Raw genomic sequence first — 17,926 nt, forward strand, 5'->3', positions numbered from 1 at the left:
ACCAAAAAATATAGTATCTAAAATTTCAAAGATACAATCATTTCAGAGACTAAATTTTGCAAAATAGTGTGGATTACATATTTTTCTATAATAATATACATGAAGATTACTGAACTTAGGATTTTTGCTTCCACACCCTAAGCTGTTTCACGCCATGTGGAAAGTTTTGAAGCAATTCCTTTTTAAGTGAAACACAGAAAAACACTACAAGCCTTACATTTGACGAAGTTAGACTGGATCAACAACGCACTACGTTTTTGTCTTCGAGCGTAAATTTCTGGCGAATGCAATTCATTCCTGGATCTTTTGCATGCTAATGGAATGGTTTGTATTGGTTTCTGCTTCTTTGTTTCATATCTTTCCCTTTCGAGCAAATATTTGGGTCGATGGACTCCAGAATTTCTGAATCCATCAATCCTAAGAATCATGTACACTTACAGTAAAAACACTGTTAAATTCTTAAATATTCGATCTATAGCCTAAGAAACTATTCTTTTTCTCATTTACAGCAAATAACATGTAGCAGACAAACTACATTTGTTTTACATCATCCACACATATTTAAACATAATTGGCCTTATAGTGTGGAAAATGTAGTCATACAGTCCGATTGTATCTAATTTGATACAGTACGTTTACATGTGTCCTGAGACTTGTAAAAACATGCTCAAACTTAGAATGTGGCATAAATATTTAGCCTCCATTGTTAGTTAGTGAGCTCAAGTTCCTGTTCTTTTGTAAATAAGTTTTTAAATATTCCATCCATTTTGTAATGTTTGTAGTAAGGGTTTTCTCTTCTTCTTCTAAGATATCTTTCCAGAGTAGAGTGGGAACAGAGAATTGGCTTGAAGCTTTCAAATACCTCTACTGGGCAGAAATACCCACGCCAACAGCCTTGTTCATTGCTTCAGTAGACCATGACTGCCTCTTTGTTTCTCTTTTACACACTCGAACCATCTGAAATCAAAGAAAAACAAATTAGGGGCTTACTGAAAACGATCTCTTACTTCAGACTATTGAGGCGCAGAATAGGGTACTCCACCATTCTACCAGTCTCGTTCTGCCCCAAGGGACTTGATTTAAGTTATGGAAGTAAATTCACTCGAGAAAGATACGTGAACAAGCACTCAACAACACGAAACTACAGTCAATTAAATGTACATTAACCATGTACTAATAATAGTGAAATTTTAACATTACCTTGGTTACAGAATGACCAGGAATCACTAGACAGGGCCAAAACATCACGCAACACAGTAGCGTTCAATAAAACATGACATACGTGGCTACCATAGTTGGATAGCACAGGGTGATCTAGTTCAACTTATTGCTGCTAACGTGCAGCACGTCCTAGACACCTATAAACGCTGTTCTTCATTCTGCCCCGTTCTTACCTGGTTTCCCCTACCTTCAACGCTTATCGACTTGTGTTGTGGCTTTTTACAGTGAGCACAAAATGCCCTACTCCTCTTCCCGGAATCTGACACTTTATGTCCTCTGTTTAGGCATAGAAAACATGTTAGTACTTTTCGGTTTCTGTTTTCATTCAGTGACGTCAGTAATTTTATTAAATTTTTGAGCCCAATGGTCGCCATTGTTCTTCGTAACAAACGGAAAGTGGACTATAATTTTTATTGGTCTTGGTTAATGTTTGTTTCTGGTTACTGCATACATGAAGGGGAATGTAAGTCAACGGACCTTCCATGAAGCGAGCACTGCGTCTGTTTCTGTTCCTATGAACTCCAACAGCTGAAGTACGTCGTCGTCTGAAATACCTGTTTGCTTGACATGAATAAGTCAGCATCAGCAGATATCATCAGCGAAAGTTCTGAGAATTTTTGGTACTAATACATGACTATAAGCATTTATGTCTTCGTAAAGAGCGCACAAAGCTTAGACGCGGCGGTTGCAATCGATAAATGTAGAATTATGTGATTCTGGATTCGGAAAGTGTATGTATTTAGTAGATTCCAAAAAAATGCAGGTGAGCTTGTATAGAGTCATGCCAACAATTGATGTAGCACATGAGCAAGAGTCAGAAGTATGGTAGAATGCTCCAAATTTTTGACAGTACATATTGATAAAAGCTTTAACTGGAAGAAGGATATTACTGAGCTCTGAAACAATTAAGTTCAGCTACTTCTGGTCTTCGTATAATTGTTAATCTTGAAAACTAAGTCATCAATCTTCTGATATATTATGCACATTTCCGCTCCATAACGTCGTACGGTATCATTTTCTGGGGTAAGTCATGACTTAGAAAAAAAATATTGATTGCACAAAGCTAGCAGTAAGAATATCGTGTGGTGTTCACCTACAGACGTCATGTAGGTACTTCTTGAAGGAGGTAAGCATTTTAACTGCGCCGTCACAATACGTATTTTCGCTAGTGAAATTCGTCATAAATAATCCATCGCAATTTGAGAATAGTGATATCCATACCTACAACACTAGAGAGAAAAATGGCCATTATTACCCACTGTTCAAGATGTCAGTGGCTTAGAAAGGAATTCAATATGCAGCAATAAAAACAGTTGATCATTTGCCCAATAACATAAAATGCCTGACAGAGCGAAGCAAGTTTTAAATCTAATTTAAAGTCATTTCTCCTGGACAACTCCTACTATTCTATTGACCAATTTTCTGGTTAAAAGCTGATAGCCAGCGTAAAAAAAAGGAAGAAAGCTTGGATTTAAGTGTAGTTGCATGAGTAGGAAGAAAATGATAATGTGTTCATTAATGGTAACATTAGCCATGTATACATATCCTGAAAACGGACTCGTTGCTCGTCATTTCGATAAAAGAATCCTTCATATGATCTATAGAACATGTAACTAACTATCGCCATAGTGTGCTTGGGGATTCTCTTGGTTTCTTCATATGTGTCAGAGTTCGCTGCGATACCATCAATTAAATACTTTGTCTCTTCTTCTTAGTAGACATGCAAAAATATGTTTACTAATGGTAGATATCACCGGATCCTGATCAATCGATTGCTGGAACTGTTCCCAAAAATGAGTCCAAGTCTCAACATCTGCAGAAAACATTTCAAGTTTTATAGTGGACAACCTAATATTTGATGATGGAACAACTGAAGCGACGATTGTAGCAGGTTGTCTGTCATTGATAGTAGTGTGAGACATGGAATCAGTTTCCCTTTTATTCCCAATGATATGCGTAAAATAGCGCGCTTGGTTGCGTTTATAGATTCTTCACATTTGGACACGTCAGTGTTGTAACAGCATAATCGAGAAGATCATGTATTTTTTTTAAAATCAAGGTCTTTTGCTGTACACAATAGTTCCTGTAATCGATCTTTCTAATATTCATTATCTTCAGCGGGGGTCGTGGCATTAAAGTTGTACATTTAGTTCAAAATCCATGTAATATTAGTTCCTACTCTACCCCATATTGTTTTCAGATACTGTAACTGATGGCTGCTATCAGCATTTTCTCTGTGTGTCAGACACTTTGAAGTGATTCCAATTGTCTCAGCGGGTTAATGTAGATCGTAATTTCAAACTACTAACAACTGGTAGTACCAGTCATAAACAATTTATAGGTAACCTATAGTGTAAGATCTGACAATCCGTTAAAGCGCCAAACGATCAGCTACAATAGCAGTGTAGAATCAACTGGATTTACAAATGGCACTACGAAGTGTGCGACGCGATAATTCTGTTAAACTTAGGCCGTGTCATGCGTGAGTGACATAAGCGAGCGACAGCGAGCACCTTCTGGATACGCGACACTCCAGCGACAAGCAGCAACATCAGGCGAAAACCTTGGGTGTCCTGCGTGCGAGCGACCATGTCGCGCTACAAGATGGCTGCTTAAAGCCAACCAGCCGTTTCTATAAAACGGCATCCTTAACCTGTACAATACTGTAGCTAGAGAGTAAGGCTACAGAATTAGTTTTGCTTAAGAAAATAAAGCGAAAAGGAATGCTGTGCGTGAAATTTGCAAAGGGAGGAATCTCCATAAAGAATTTCATAAGTATCGTTAACTACAAACATCACCACACAAGTTCTTCGAATAAACATGAATGAGCAGAGGAACATTCGACTATCTCATCAATAAATTAAATACGAATGTTTTTTTTTACATGATCAAGAACTTTTAACAGCCAATAAATGCAGAGGAATGAGTATTACATGACCATCTACACTAAATACAAAGATAGGCACAGAGATTGATACCATTGAACGATAGCTAGCTGTGGTGGTGGTGGGGGGTAATGTATACAGTTCAAAATTACGTGTGAGGGAAATGTCCTGGGTTTGATTCCGACACATTCTTATATTTTTACTGATTCAGTTACGATTCTGTATACTAAGTTTTATGTATACTGTTTACACTGCATCACTAAGTATATTTTTAAGGCCTTGCCAAAGAACATGATCTTCACACCTATCCCAGTATATTACGCGCATTTAATTCCTAATAAATTACAATGAACCAAGAAATATTACAGATATTTGATGTTCGAAACGTAATTCAACAGTAGTCACTGTTAAGGCCAAGCGTTTCAATTACTCTAAATAGTCTGTAAAAATAAAGCTTACAAAATTTTTGAAAAGAAAGTCAAACGTTTTGTGTAATGATTTGTCTAAAAGTATGAAATAAAAAATATTAGGGAAACGTTTGGTGCACCTCATTTTCTGTTCATGATTTCGAGCATCATTCCAAGACACGTAGAACGTTTCTCTGATCTACTTATTTCTTTTACACAAATCATTTAATAAAATATTTGATTTCTTCCATTTTTGAATTTCAAGTTCTATTCAGAAAGCACGATCTGACTGACTCCTCATTTGCCTTCTTAACGTACTTGATTCGAAGGAAGTCTTTTTGACATTTAAATACCGCACCAATGTATCTTTTTATGTGCAAAATAGCTAGGTCTTGAACAGATGACATTTTTGACACTTCATTTAGAGCAGCTTTTCATGAAATATTTCAATTTTTCCTCTGCTTATTAATTAAGTTTTTGTTCATTATCCTGATTACTTTCAAGCAGTTAAATATTTCATGCCAAACTAGACCGCATACTGATCACTTTGATACCCCGTTTACCTGTTTCTCTCCCTTTGTTTGACTATGAAAATTTGGACAAAACCTCATGGTGTAAGTTATAGGGAGTCTTGTTTTCGCTCTGCTCACTCGTTTACAAAAACATATCGAGTGTTAATCATATGATAAAATAGTCCTTTCTACGTGCTATCATTTCCAAAATTCGTCGTTTCGGTATCTTGAACCTTTTATGAGATACCTCGATTTTTACGACCACTTGATTCCCGAAGTGCAGGAAAGGTTCGGACGCGCCGCGAGCGACCCGTCCACGCATATAACAACCAATATCTCAAGAATGAAAAGAGATATAATTCCGGTCTCAAGTTCAAATAAAATTTAGATATATTGGTTATATTTCATACGCAGTAATGTATGGCCTTAAATGAACTATACGGAAAATCTACACACACAATGTGGTTTTACCTCTGCAAATTCTTAAAAATTTCGTGCATCCATGTACTCAATTTCGTGCAGCACAGTAACTATGACGAATAACGAAAATAAATTCTGTCCTTTATCATTTAAGGATATCAAGCTATAGGTTGCTGAAGAATCAAATTTTTTCACCGAATAGTTTTCTTAAAATCGGATGTTAAATAATTCATAGCTGCCGTCGCGTCCGCTCCACTGCTTTGACGAGAAGACACATGGCTGTCACTCTGTGTTGTACGTGCTACAGCGACAAGATTCAAACGCGTTTGAATTCGAATGTCCCCTGTTGCAGCGGGAGACAGGCAGCGACACAGATGTCGCTCACTTAGGACACTTCCGTAACTACACCTGCGTCGTTTCTCAGCTCTGGTTACTGATAATAACTTGATACCAGTGCCTATGTGTTTAATTTGTACACCACAACAGTGAAGATGATCACTATGTGATTGCTATCAATAAACCATCAATATTGCGGCCAATGCTGACCTTCCTTTTAATTTCATCCACTAGTGTCATCAGCAAACAGAAATATTTTTGAGTTACCCATAATACTAGAGTGCATATCATTTATACAAATAAGGAACAGCAGAGGCCCCAACAATGATCCCAGGGGCACCTCCCATTTGACCATACCCCACTCAGACCCCACATCGCAGCCGTTCTAAATACCGTGAATAATGACCTTTTGCTATCTGTTGCAAAAGTAAGAAGTGAACCAATTGTGAGCTACTCCCCATATTCCGTAACAGTTAAACTTCTGGAGTAATATTTTGTGATCAACACTATCAAACGCCTTAGTTAAATCAAAAAATATGAATAGCATTCGAAATCTTTTGTTTAACCCATCCAGTTCCTCACAGAGAAAAGAGAACATAGCATTTCCAGTTGTTAAACGACTTCTGAAGCTGAACTATAGCAAATCATGTGATATAAAATGATCAATTATGCTTGTATACACATCCTTTTCAATAACTTTAGCAAAGACTGATGGCACAGAAATAGGTCTAAATTTGTCTACATTATCCCTTTCTCCATTTTTATAAAGCGGCTTTACTACTGAGTACTTTAATCGTTCAGGAAACTGGCCATTTCTAAAGAAAAAATTGCAAATATGGCTAAATACAGAGCTAACATGTACAGCACAGTACTTAAATATTCTGCTAGGCACTCCATCGTATTCATGAGTGTCCTTAGTCGTCAGTGATTTAATTATTGACTGTATCTCCCCCTTCTCTGTATCACAGAGGAGTATTTCAGACATCAATCTCGGAAAGGCATTTGCCAAGAAAGTTATATGATTCCCTGTAGAAACAAATTTTTTATTTAATTCACCAGCAATTCTCTGAAAATGATTGTTAAATACTGTACATATATCTGATTTATCAGTAACAGGAATATTTTTACTGTGAACTGACTTTCTATTGTCGACCTTGTGCTGCTGACCAGACATTTCCTTCACAACTGCCCATATGGTTTTAATTTTATCCTGTGAATTAGCTATTCTATTTGCATACTGCATACTCTTTGCCTTCCTAATAACATTTTTAAGCACCTTACAGTACTGATTGTAATGAGCTACTGTAGCTTCATTGTGACTACTTCTAACATTTTTATCTACATTTTTATCTACATGATATCCTTATCCCATTAATCAGCCATCTGGGCTTCCTTTTACTGCTAGTACCCTATTCAGAACGTTATAGTGGAAAGAAAGTCCCAAAGAGCATGAGAAACATCTTAAGAAAAGCATTATATTTGTCATCTATGTTATCGGCACTATAAACGTCCTGCCACTCTTGTTCCTTGACAAGGTTTAAGAAACTCTCTATTGCTGTGGATTAACTTTCCTACAAAGTTTGTAATTATGTGTGACCTTTGTCTCAGTACAAAAGCCTTTCAGTGTTAAAATTTGTGCATCATGGTCTGAAAGGCCAGTCACCCTTTTACTAACAGAATGCCCATCTAGTAATGAAGACTGAATAAAAATATTGTCTGTGCGTGTGCTACTGTTCCCTTGCGCCCTAGTTGGAAAAAACACAGTCTGCATCAGATCATATGAATTTTGGAGATCTACCAACATCCTTTTTCTTACACCATCATATACAAAATTAATACTGATGTTACCTCATATAACTAATTTCTGGTACTTCCTATAAAGTGAATCAAGACCCCTCTCTAGCTTGAGCAAAAATGCCCTGAAGTCAGAGTTCGGGGACCTATAAACAACAACAATTATAAGTTTAGTTTCACTCATTTCAACTGCCACTGCACAACATTCAAATATCTGTTCAGTGCAGTGCCATGATATGTCTGTGGAATCAAATGAAATACTGTTCTTTACATACATGGTCACTCCCCCACACCTCAAGGAACACCTTCAAAAACACCCAGCTAATCTGTATCATTGTAAAGGAAGTCTCTGAATTGTCAAATTATTTAGGGGGTGCTCCAATATACCAATAATTTCAGAGTCAACGTCTATAAACAGTTCACTAACTTTAGCTCTAATACCATCTATATTTTGATGTAATGTGCTAATTCCTTCTCTACTTGGAAACATGACATCCCCTGAAGGTGAGCCCTTAGTTAGAGGGACCTCCTTTAAGCAGGTAGACATATCAGCTGACATCAATCTAAAAAAGGTGCAGCTCTAACACGAACTACTACAGGAATTTTTTCATGAGTGATCCCACCACCACCACCCACTACACCCTCCCCTTTCCATACCTATTGAGGTTTAGGCCATATCTAGTGAATTGGAAACCTCGAAACAGGTGTACTTATTTTTTTCTGGCAGTGTATATAACAAAAGAGTTTACAAAAAGTCATATCTTAGGCATCAGTATAGTAGTGGGGCAACAAGGGCATCGTACGACTCTGCATTGCTACCAGATTTATTCAAGATAGTGGATCCAAGATTGCGGCAATAGATGCAGCAATGCCACAATGACATCATGGTGGGAAGTTCAAATTTTGGAGGGGAAAATAGGTCAATTGGGCTATCTCCACTAACCTAACCCCCTCCAGACCCTGTCCCCACTCCTCCCCAAGAAAATGGCTGGAAGTTCAGATTTTCGCAGGAAAAAAGGTCAATTGAGCCACCTCCACTAACCTGAGGAAATGATGGGAAAATAGGTCATTTGGGCTACCTCCACTAACCTAACTCATCCACCTTGGAAATGTAGGAAAAAAGACTCAACCTGTTCTGGGCTGCTGGATAGGATGGACGGAAGTCCTTACTTTGCGTGCAGCATTTATTTAAACAATTTGAGTTGCCATAGCTGTAAGCAAGATCCACTGCATCAACCATGAGTTCGGGGGTCCACATGACCTAGTACGCAGTACTGCAACCAGAGCGCACTATTGTTGCATGGCGATCTGGGGAATAATGGCGGGAGAAGGACTCAGTCTGTGTCCAGCTGCTGGAGAGAGGAATGAGTGTACTTTATTTACTTTCAGTGGGAAGTTCGAACAACTTATTTAGGGATAGATGGATGTGTGTGATGTCCTTAGGTTAGTTAGGTTTAAGTAGTTCTAAATTCTAGGGGACTGATGACCATAGATGTTAAGTCCCATAGTGCTCAGAGCCATTTGAACCATTTTGAATGCAGTGCACAAACACTCATTGTATGTAAAAACGCTTTCGGACTGTCATTAAGAAATTCATCCGTGACGTAGCAGTGAACTGTTCCCTACAGAGCCCCCAAGACGGTGCTCTCAAGCCGGTTCCACATGCGAGATGTGTCTAGGTGCCCATGTATTCACCATTGCTGACATGATGCAGCAGAGATGTTTGCCTATCGCCTCACCATCGCAAGTGCAGCTAAAAGGTTCTCAGTGATATACTGACATCACATGTCTATGTAAATAGCAGCCATGTCTCTCTCTGGATGCGCTATAGAAATCTTTTGCAATACTTCCCAAAATAACACAGGAGGTATTCTTCCTAGCAGTCCTAACAGGTCAGACAGTCGATTATGTACCAACCCTTCCTGGAAATAGTAAAGTACAGCAGAAATAGTTAATTGTCACTTTCGTAAGAGCTTTCGTAATGTCTCAGCTTGTCTGCAAGGGTATTCTTGTCCTAACAGGACCTGTTTACGAAAACAGCCCAGAATAATGCCGAATGCATTCCTCCTGATGGTCCTGATGTGGTTGAATGGAAAGGCTTGAGTCAAATTTGCAGACAGCATTTCTACTGAAAGCATAGCACTAGAGATCTGAAATGCCTGTGTACATTTCTTATGACCTCAATCAGCACACCGTCTACCATATGTGATCATTCTCAATCAACCATCACCTATAACCCAGTGGATATATCACAGAACCTCTGATGTGGCTTCAAGACAGAATGCGTTACAAACACTGGAGAAATATCTAGTGGCGGCGTGAGGGAGTTGCAAATACCGGCTTCGTACCGCGTTCCTTAACCAAATCACTTTCCAAATGCGGTGATTTTGTTATGAGCTTACACCATTGGCGACGTGTAAACACACTGTTGGTCTGATAATATACACTCCAGCGATCACCGTCTATATTCAGTGTCGCGGTATTTGTGTGGAAAAACCATTTCATTCGGAGGTCATGCCTTACCTTGACTTATAAGGCCTGTATAGTTTTGAACATGGATATTGTTAGCGATACTTGTGAGCACCTGCAGAATCAAGACCGATTGTGATAGTAACATGGGCGTTGCGATCGTGTTTTTAACATCTGGTGGTTTGTAAGACTATTATGCCCCTCTTTCTAAGACACAGTGGTACCACTCGCAGGAAAAACTTATGAGACATGTCCACCCATCGCTGATTGTCGCTCAGTATTGTTTCGTATCACCAGCAGTCGGTTATTGGCGGAGTGTTGTACTTAGTAGTAGGGGATGCGTGACAGGTTTGCCTTGAGCATCAGGCTTATAAAGTATGTGTGTGTATGTGTTCCAACATGTGCAAAGAAAATGACTATGTTTAGTCGTAAGGTAGGTATGAATTTGACATGGAATACTGTGATATCAAAGGAAATAGATTTTTTTTGCATGGAAAAGTATGTCAGATCATAAAAATGCTACAGATATTTCTATTTCCAGAGCCACAGCCGTCAGCACGGGTATTTCCGACACTTCGCTCATTGTCGAATGTCGTCCAATTGTGACCGCAATCTTAATATTTAATTATAAGTATAGCGATCAAATATATGTGTAGCCGGCTTCCTATGACGATTCTGTCTGCGGGTGCGTAGCGTGCGGCAGCAGGGCCTGTGGTGGAAATGATTCACATTTCCGGCTAACGGCAGGAGCTGTCCGAATTTTAAGTCCTGCTGGGGTACAGGAATGTTAGTGACCTAACCGTGTCGTCCTCTAGACGGCTGAATAGCGAACTCAAAAAAAAAAAAAAAAAAAAAAAAAAGTGTGTGAAATCTTATGGGACTTAACTGCTAAGGTCATCAGTCCCTAAGCTTACACACTACTTAACCTAAATTATCCTAAGGATAGTTCCGCGTTGTGCCATCGGCAGTCGTAAAATAAATGTACATTGGCGCTGCAGTCAGCTGCTAATGTCGGTTAACTAAATTTCCTCGGTGGTGTTTCACAGATACAACGTTGTCTCCCCTCCAGGGATTCCTATTTGACTTCACAGTCACGTGTTAATCGAGGGAGGACTCGAACCTCCGCCGGGACCAGCCGCACAGTCCATGACTGCAGTGCCTTAGACCACTCGGCTAATCCCCCGCGGCTATAGCGAACTAATACTCAGTACGTTTTGCACGGCCTTCGTGATCGCGTGTGTTCCCTGTGGAAATTTGAGAAGATTTGAGAAGATGGACGTGTGTTTGCGCTGGTCCATTATTCCTTCCCATGTAAATTGTCCAGTTGACTGCTTCTGCACGTTTCCCGCCTTTATTTGATTGAGAGAACATCAATTGTGGTGTGTCCATCCAGCAGGTGAAAGACGGGTGGAAGACACATTTGCTGGTTCTCTAAACATGAGATACACCTTAGTTGACTTTGTAAATTATAGGAATGATTTGGAATCTGTTATATCACCGACATCGGTATTCGCGAGTGGAAATATCAGTTTCCTCTATTTTTTCTTCGCAGACGAGATAAGTTTCTAATTACTCAGTGGTTTACAGCGTGCTCCACCTCGCTGAAGTTTCGGGTTTCTAGAGAAATAATTTCCAGTCTATATCTTTGGAATTATACTGCGCAAGCGATCAGTGGAGGATTTAAAAATTTTGCGCCCCTAGGTTCACCATATTATATGCCCCCTCCCCCCAAAAGAAAACATGTTTTATGTAATAACTATTATCCGATCACTTGACAGTTGCCGTTTTGGGTGGGAGCGCTGTGAGCTGTTTCCGAGCTGTGCTATTCGTTGTTCTGAAGGACGCGTCAGCAGTCTAGTCGTGCTCACTCAAAATGCAGTATGGTTCCTGAACTGTACTTGATGTACGGGAGAGGATAAAACAAACTTAAAACTGCGTGGTGTTAACACGTTCTTCTGTCGGAAGACAACAGAAACGAACACAAGGAAAATAACTTTTCTTTTATGGCCTAAAAATTCCGCAGAGCGTGTAGGAGACAACGGATTTTTTGTTGTACATGCACTTTTAATATGTTCTTTTACAAGAAACTTTTGAAAATGAAAATAAAAAAGTTGTGTTACAATCTAAAAATTGAAGTGAACGTGTCATACATTAATACGTGCTTTTACAGAGATGCGTTCAAAATTAAAATTAAATTATCATTTTACGATCTAATAACTTGAATGTGTAGCAGATAAAAAAAAAACACGTTTAGTATTAATACGTGAATCTGTAGGAAAGCGTAAGATGTGAAAATGAAATAGAGATTTCGGTGCACGAACTAATAACCAAATACAGACGAACAAACACAGAACTGGATTTGCTATTACATAGTTTTACAGACTAGTGTGGAAAAATCAAATTTTTTTATAATCTAATAATTAACATGTAAAGCATTAGTTTCTGTGTACCTAGATGCTGCATGATAGGCCGGCCGTGGTGGCCGTGCGGTTCTAGGCGCCCCAGTCCGCAGCCGCGCTGCTGCTACGGTCGCAGGTTCGAATCCTGCCTCGGCCATGGGTGTGTGTGATGTCCTTAGGTTAGTTAGGTTTAAGTAGTTCTAAGTTCTAGGGGACTGATAACCACAGTAGTTGAGTCCCATAGTGCTGAGAGCCATTTGAGCCATTTTTTTTGCTGCATGATAAATGTACACAATACCTTTAATCCATGTAAGGGCTGAACAGTTTTGTACTGCAGCTACTGCTCTCACCATAGCTCTTTCTAACGGTATTAGCAAAGCATTTACATATTTATAGACAGAACCGAACTACATTATTTATTAATAGTTTTTCATCTGAGCGTACTCTCTGATAACGAATATTTCCGCGATAACTATACATTTCAGCAGACGCCAAGAATACGCATCACTTGTAATACACTACAGTTTCAGTATGACTTGACTGTACTGCGCCAGCGGCCTGGGCCATTCAGGTATTGTTTAGTACTGTCGGGCGCCTTCGGTCACGTCTACACGTAAACGAGGTTTAGTTCCGCGTTCTGCCATCAGCAGTTGTAAAATAAACAGGTAATACGTAGTTTGTAAATCCAATGAATGTGCTGTAAGTTATAATAAAAATCACATTATAATCTGAAATTTTTAAAACTAATATGAATAAACAAATAAACAAACTCACCAGTCAGCAAAGTTTGCGTCTGGCTTTGCCGCCAGAAAACTCGTAGATCATATCTTCATAGTTCACACGGTTATCAGTTAGGAGGTCGGCTTCGATGTGAAGAATGGAGAAGGCGTTCAGTCTCTCAGACAACGCAGAATATAGGTACGATTTCAGTCTTTTAAGAGTCGAAAACGTGAGTTCTGTTGAACAATTTGTGTCATACGCAGAAATATTCTAAGAACAATGACAACATTCGGATACACGGACTGTAACCTCTCTTTTCGTAAAAATTTACTCATTTCGACTGGTATATCGCTAATCTCAGAAGATTTCAAAAGTTCCGCAAAATGTATACATTCACTAGGGAAGGAAGGCTCTGAATCTGTGTCATATGACGCTTGTAGTTTTGCTGCACGTTCAGCAATATCGTCAGGTGAACTGTTCTTAAGGTTACTGAAAACTGTGTAGGACTCCAACAGTGTTCTGTAGCTTTCCTTCCTCCTCACTAATTCAATGTACAAGTTGTCGAGTACTGGGAGAAATGTTTCGGCTCTAAATTTTTCGCTTCCAGTCAGAAAAACTTTATCAGAGTCCGCTTCTTCGTCATCATGAAGTTTGCGTTTTCATGATCTTTTATAGGTGCATTCATAGTCTATATCAGTCACAGTCTTCATAGATTTACTTTCATTAGTAGAACATGCCACGAATAGATGAAATACATCCTACAAGTGATTCATATAATTCATGCACTATTTTAGTATCAATATTTACACTTTGCAATTTCAGATTTACACTATCGAATCTCTGGAGTATGTCCTTCTAAACCGACATCATGAATACTGTTTCTAGTGTGCTGAGTTGATTCAATAAAGATGAAGCCTCATTTCACAGAAGTAGTTTTTCAAACGTATTATCGGCAATATGTGTGAGGGCATTGATAACGCCCTCACAGTTTTCATATAGACTTACACATGTTTCCTCTCTTGCTGACCAACGTGTTTTTGATCAACTTTTTACCGTTTTGCTTCCAGGTTTCCTGAAAGAAAGAAGTTTATCCCAGCGCTGTGTAGAAGCAGAGAAGAAATTATAAAGGTTTTGCATTACATTGAAAAATGAACATGCTTCCCGACAACAGCTTGCAGCTCTAGTGCCGACTAAATTCAAAGAATGTGCCGTACAAAGCACATAATGTGCTTTCGGATTTCGTTCTTTAATGCGTGCCTGCAAACTAGACTTATTGCTTGCGTTGTCATATGACTGGCCTCTACAGTCAGTAATATCAATGGAATTTGTAGACAGGACTTTTAGTACCACCTCAGCTAAGTTTTCGGACTTGCGTCCCGGGCTTGGTAAAAACAGAAGGAAACCTTCAACAGGTTCACCATTCTCGTTCACATATCTTAATATGAAAGACAATTGATAAATATGTGAAATGTCCGCAGCAGAATCTACTATTATAGAGAAATATTTGACCTGTTTTATTTAACTTATGATAATTCTTTTTATTCGTTCAGAAAGAAGCTCTATTATTTCATCACAGATTGCTGAAGAAAGATAACTTTTATGTCCCTGCCCTGGATTTCCATATTGTTCAATGTGCTCTGCGAGAAAAGGATCAAACACGGCTACAAGTTCAAGAGACATCTTAAATTGACCATTATGTAATGAATGGTATCTTTCAACGTGTCCATGTAGGGGAAGTCCACGACTTGTTACCTTCTTCACTACTGCAAACACCCTTTTCAACACACTGCGCCAGTACATTTTTTTTCTGTCTCATCATATGACTCGAAATGGCTATCTATTGTTCCAAGTGACTTTTTTCTTGTTAAGAGTGATAACTCAGAATTTTTATGTTCAAGTGATTTGTCATGATGAGATAAAATATTTGAAATATTTTTCCAATCTGCAATACCATAAGCAGCAATTGCGGCCTGACCTCTGAACTATTTACATGGAGCACAAGAAACAGCACCAGTGCTAGAGGAATATACTAGAAAATCACGCAAAGTTGATTCACCACTTAAAAGTTTATAGTAAAATACATGTTTGTTCAAATATCTGGTTTTATCGCCTGTTGATCTTCTTGAATTAGTAAAATCACCGTTACAATTTTGATTAATGCCATGTTGTAAGAGAATGTCGATTGTTGATTCATTGACACACCATTCTGCTGGATCGTCACTAACGCAGTTATTTATTTTTGTAGTGTCTGATTCGACATTTAGTTTTTCGTGAAACTCCAAATCAGGGACAATTTGGTTTCCTTCATTTTTAACTTTTGTTTCGTCTGTATTTACTTCTTTCACAACAGCTGCAGTGCCAGAAATATCATCCGTACTATTTGAACTCAAAGTCGAGCCAATAACATTTTTTTGCGAAACATTTATTTACTCTGCCAAGCGTTTTTAGAACATCGACTTCTCGTTCTCGCCTTTTCTTTAATAATTTCCGAAACGCCGCCCCACTTAATTTTGCACGTTTGCTTTTTTCACTGTTATTCATATTGAGGCACTTACAAAATTGTCGACCAACAGTCAAAGCAAAGGAAAAAAATTGTAAAAGGAAGGAAAGAAAGAAAGACTGTATCCAGTTCCAATCGTACTACACCACACATGGGCACAAAGCTTTTTACTTTAAACACGGCACACGAGCACAAAGATTTTTCCTTCAAACAGGGAGCGATGAACTGACCAACTCGGATTACTCATCGTAACTGTGCTATGAAAGAACGACAATGCAGAATAATTTAATTTCATTGTCTCCTGTTTCTCTGTTATCAGTGATCAGTAGAAGCACACCTGCGGGCTGGAATTCGTCTCGTCAAGAAAACGGAACAGTCCCTTTTTTTGCTTCTGTTTCCCACGTTGCCGGAATTTTAGCTGGGAATATGTTCTGAATATGCTTCACACTGTCTTTCTAATTTAAAAAGCAAATAATTTTTGCAATTTCTTGCAGTGAGGTGTGCTGGATCGACTCTTATCCAACTTATTATTATAATATTTTAGCGGTTTTTGTGGGACTACAAAGTTTAAGTAGTCTTGTTGGCAGTTGATGTGGTGTGTTGTCATTTGTGTGAACACTGCTGTTATGTCTACACGCAAATGCACCTTTTGTTCCAAAATAGAATAAAATAGCCTTTCCTCAAAGAAAAAAAAGCTTAGTTAAAAAGTTTAACATAAAATTTGCAATGTCACATACTATTCGATTGCACAGAGCGGGAACTTTGATATCGTGCAGGCTGCAGCTACGTAAATAAATGAGAAAACGAAAGTTGGTTTCTTTTTCTTTTTTCGCTAAGAAAAGTAAATAAAAAATATTTAAACTGTTGTGAAGTGTGTTTCACACATTATTAGATATTCTGCTTATGTTCTAATCGTATGAACATGTGTTTAAAAATGTGAAACATTCCCAGTATCAACATGTTTTGTTAAACGGGCGTCATTAAATCAAAGCTTAGCTATTGAAGACCACAGAGCTTTCACATTTATTAGAATAATGTCAGCCGCCGGTAGCTGAGTGGTCAGCACGACAGAATGTCAATCCTACGGTCCCGGGTTAGATTCCCGGCTGGGTCGGAGATTTTCTCCGCTCAGGGACTGGGTGTTGTGTTGTCCTAATCATCATCAATTCAACCCCTATCGACACGCAAGTCGGCGAAGTGCACCCAGCGAACGGTCTACCCAACGGGAGGCCCTAGTCACACGACAAAAAAAAATTAGAGTAATGGAGGGTTGACTTGATACTTCCCGTATTTTCTACAAGAAATTTAAGTAGAGTCGGATTTTACATACTGAGGCCCCCACATGTTACAGTATTTAAGGAACTGCTGATTAGTTTATCACAGCTTTTCAGGGGTACCGGTATTTTCATGGGGAAAATATGATAGGGTTAAGTAGAAGTCGACAACATTCTCAGAATAATAACGTTTCAAACATTGTATTATAGATTGCTGTTCTGACAGTTTACTTCAAAATATTTTGAAAAATCATGAAGATGATACCAGACAGAAACCCAATGTTAAATTTCCATTCAATCACCAAGTAAACTATGTATATTTCCTAGTTTGTATTGTCGAATTTAGTTCTTAAGGCTCATTTAAACTAGCAAGTTGTTTATTAAAAGTTTTTGTCGTCTGTAAGCGCAGTTATTTTAAAACGTAACAGGTTAAAATGGGTACAGAGTAAAAGATGCTGCCCCCCTTAAGGTGCCGCCTCTAGGCCCCTTGCCTAATGGGCCCATATGTAAATCCGCCACTGCAAGCGATACTACTATGCCACTGATATTGCTATGTGCTTGTATCGAGAAGTATCTCGGAATGGTATGACATTCTGGTGAACCATGTGAATATACATATGTTTTTGTAATCCTGGAGTTTGGGGATGGGTGTAGAAAACAGGCCGGGACCAGAAACAGTAACGCCTTTGTGCCAAGGGGAACCGACCTAGCCTTTGTACAACAGTCTTCGTGGTATATGTACGAGTGTCTGATGGTCGATATCTAGATGCAGGATGCAGAAGTGGTGATTTTGTATGGCGCAGGATATGAATTGTGTGTTTACTACATCGAAACAGTCTGTGGTGATATGTAGCCGCCTTGGAGATCGGTTTCACGCTGAATATTCAAACTTCCATCGTCAGTGGCAGAGCATGTGCATGATAGTGAACTACTACGTTATGCAAATCAAGTTGCACGCGATGTAGATTACAGAGATTTCAATGGAAGCA

Source organism: Schistocerca cancellata, chromosome 4 (genome assembly GCF_023864275.1).
Source record: "Schistocerca cancellata isolate TAMUIC-IGC-003103 chromosome 4, iqSchCanc2.1, whole genome shotgun sequence".
Lineage (NCBI taxonomy): Eukaryota > Metazoa > Arthropoda > Insecta > Orthoptera > Acrididae > Schistocerca > Schistocerca cancellata.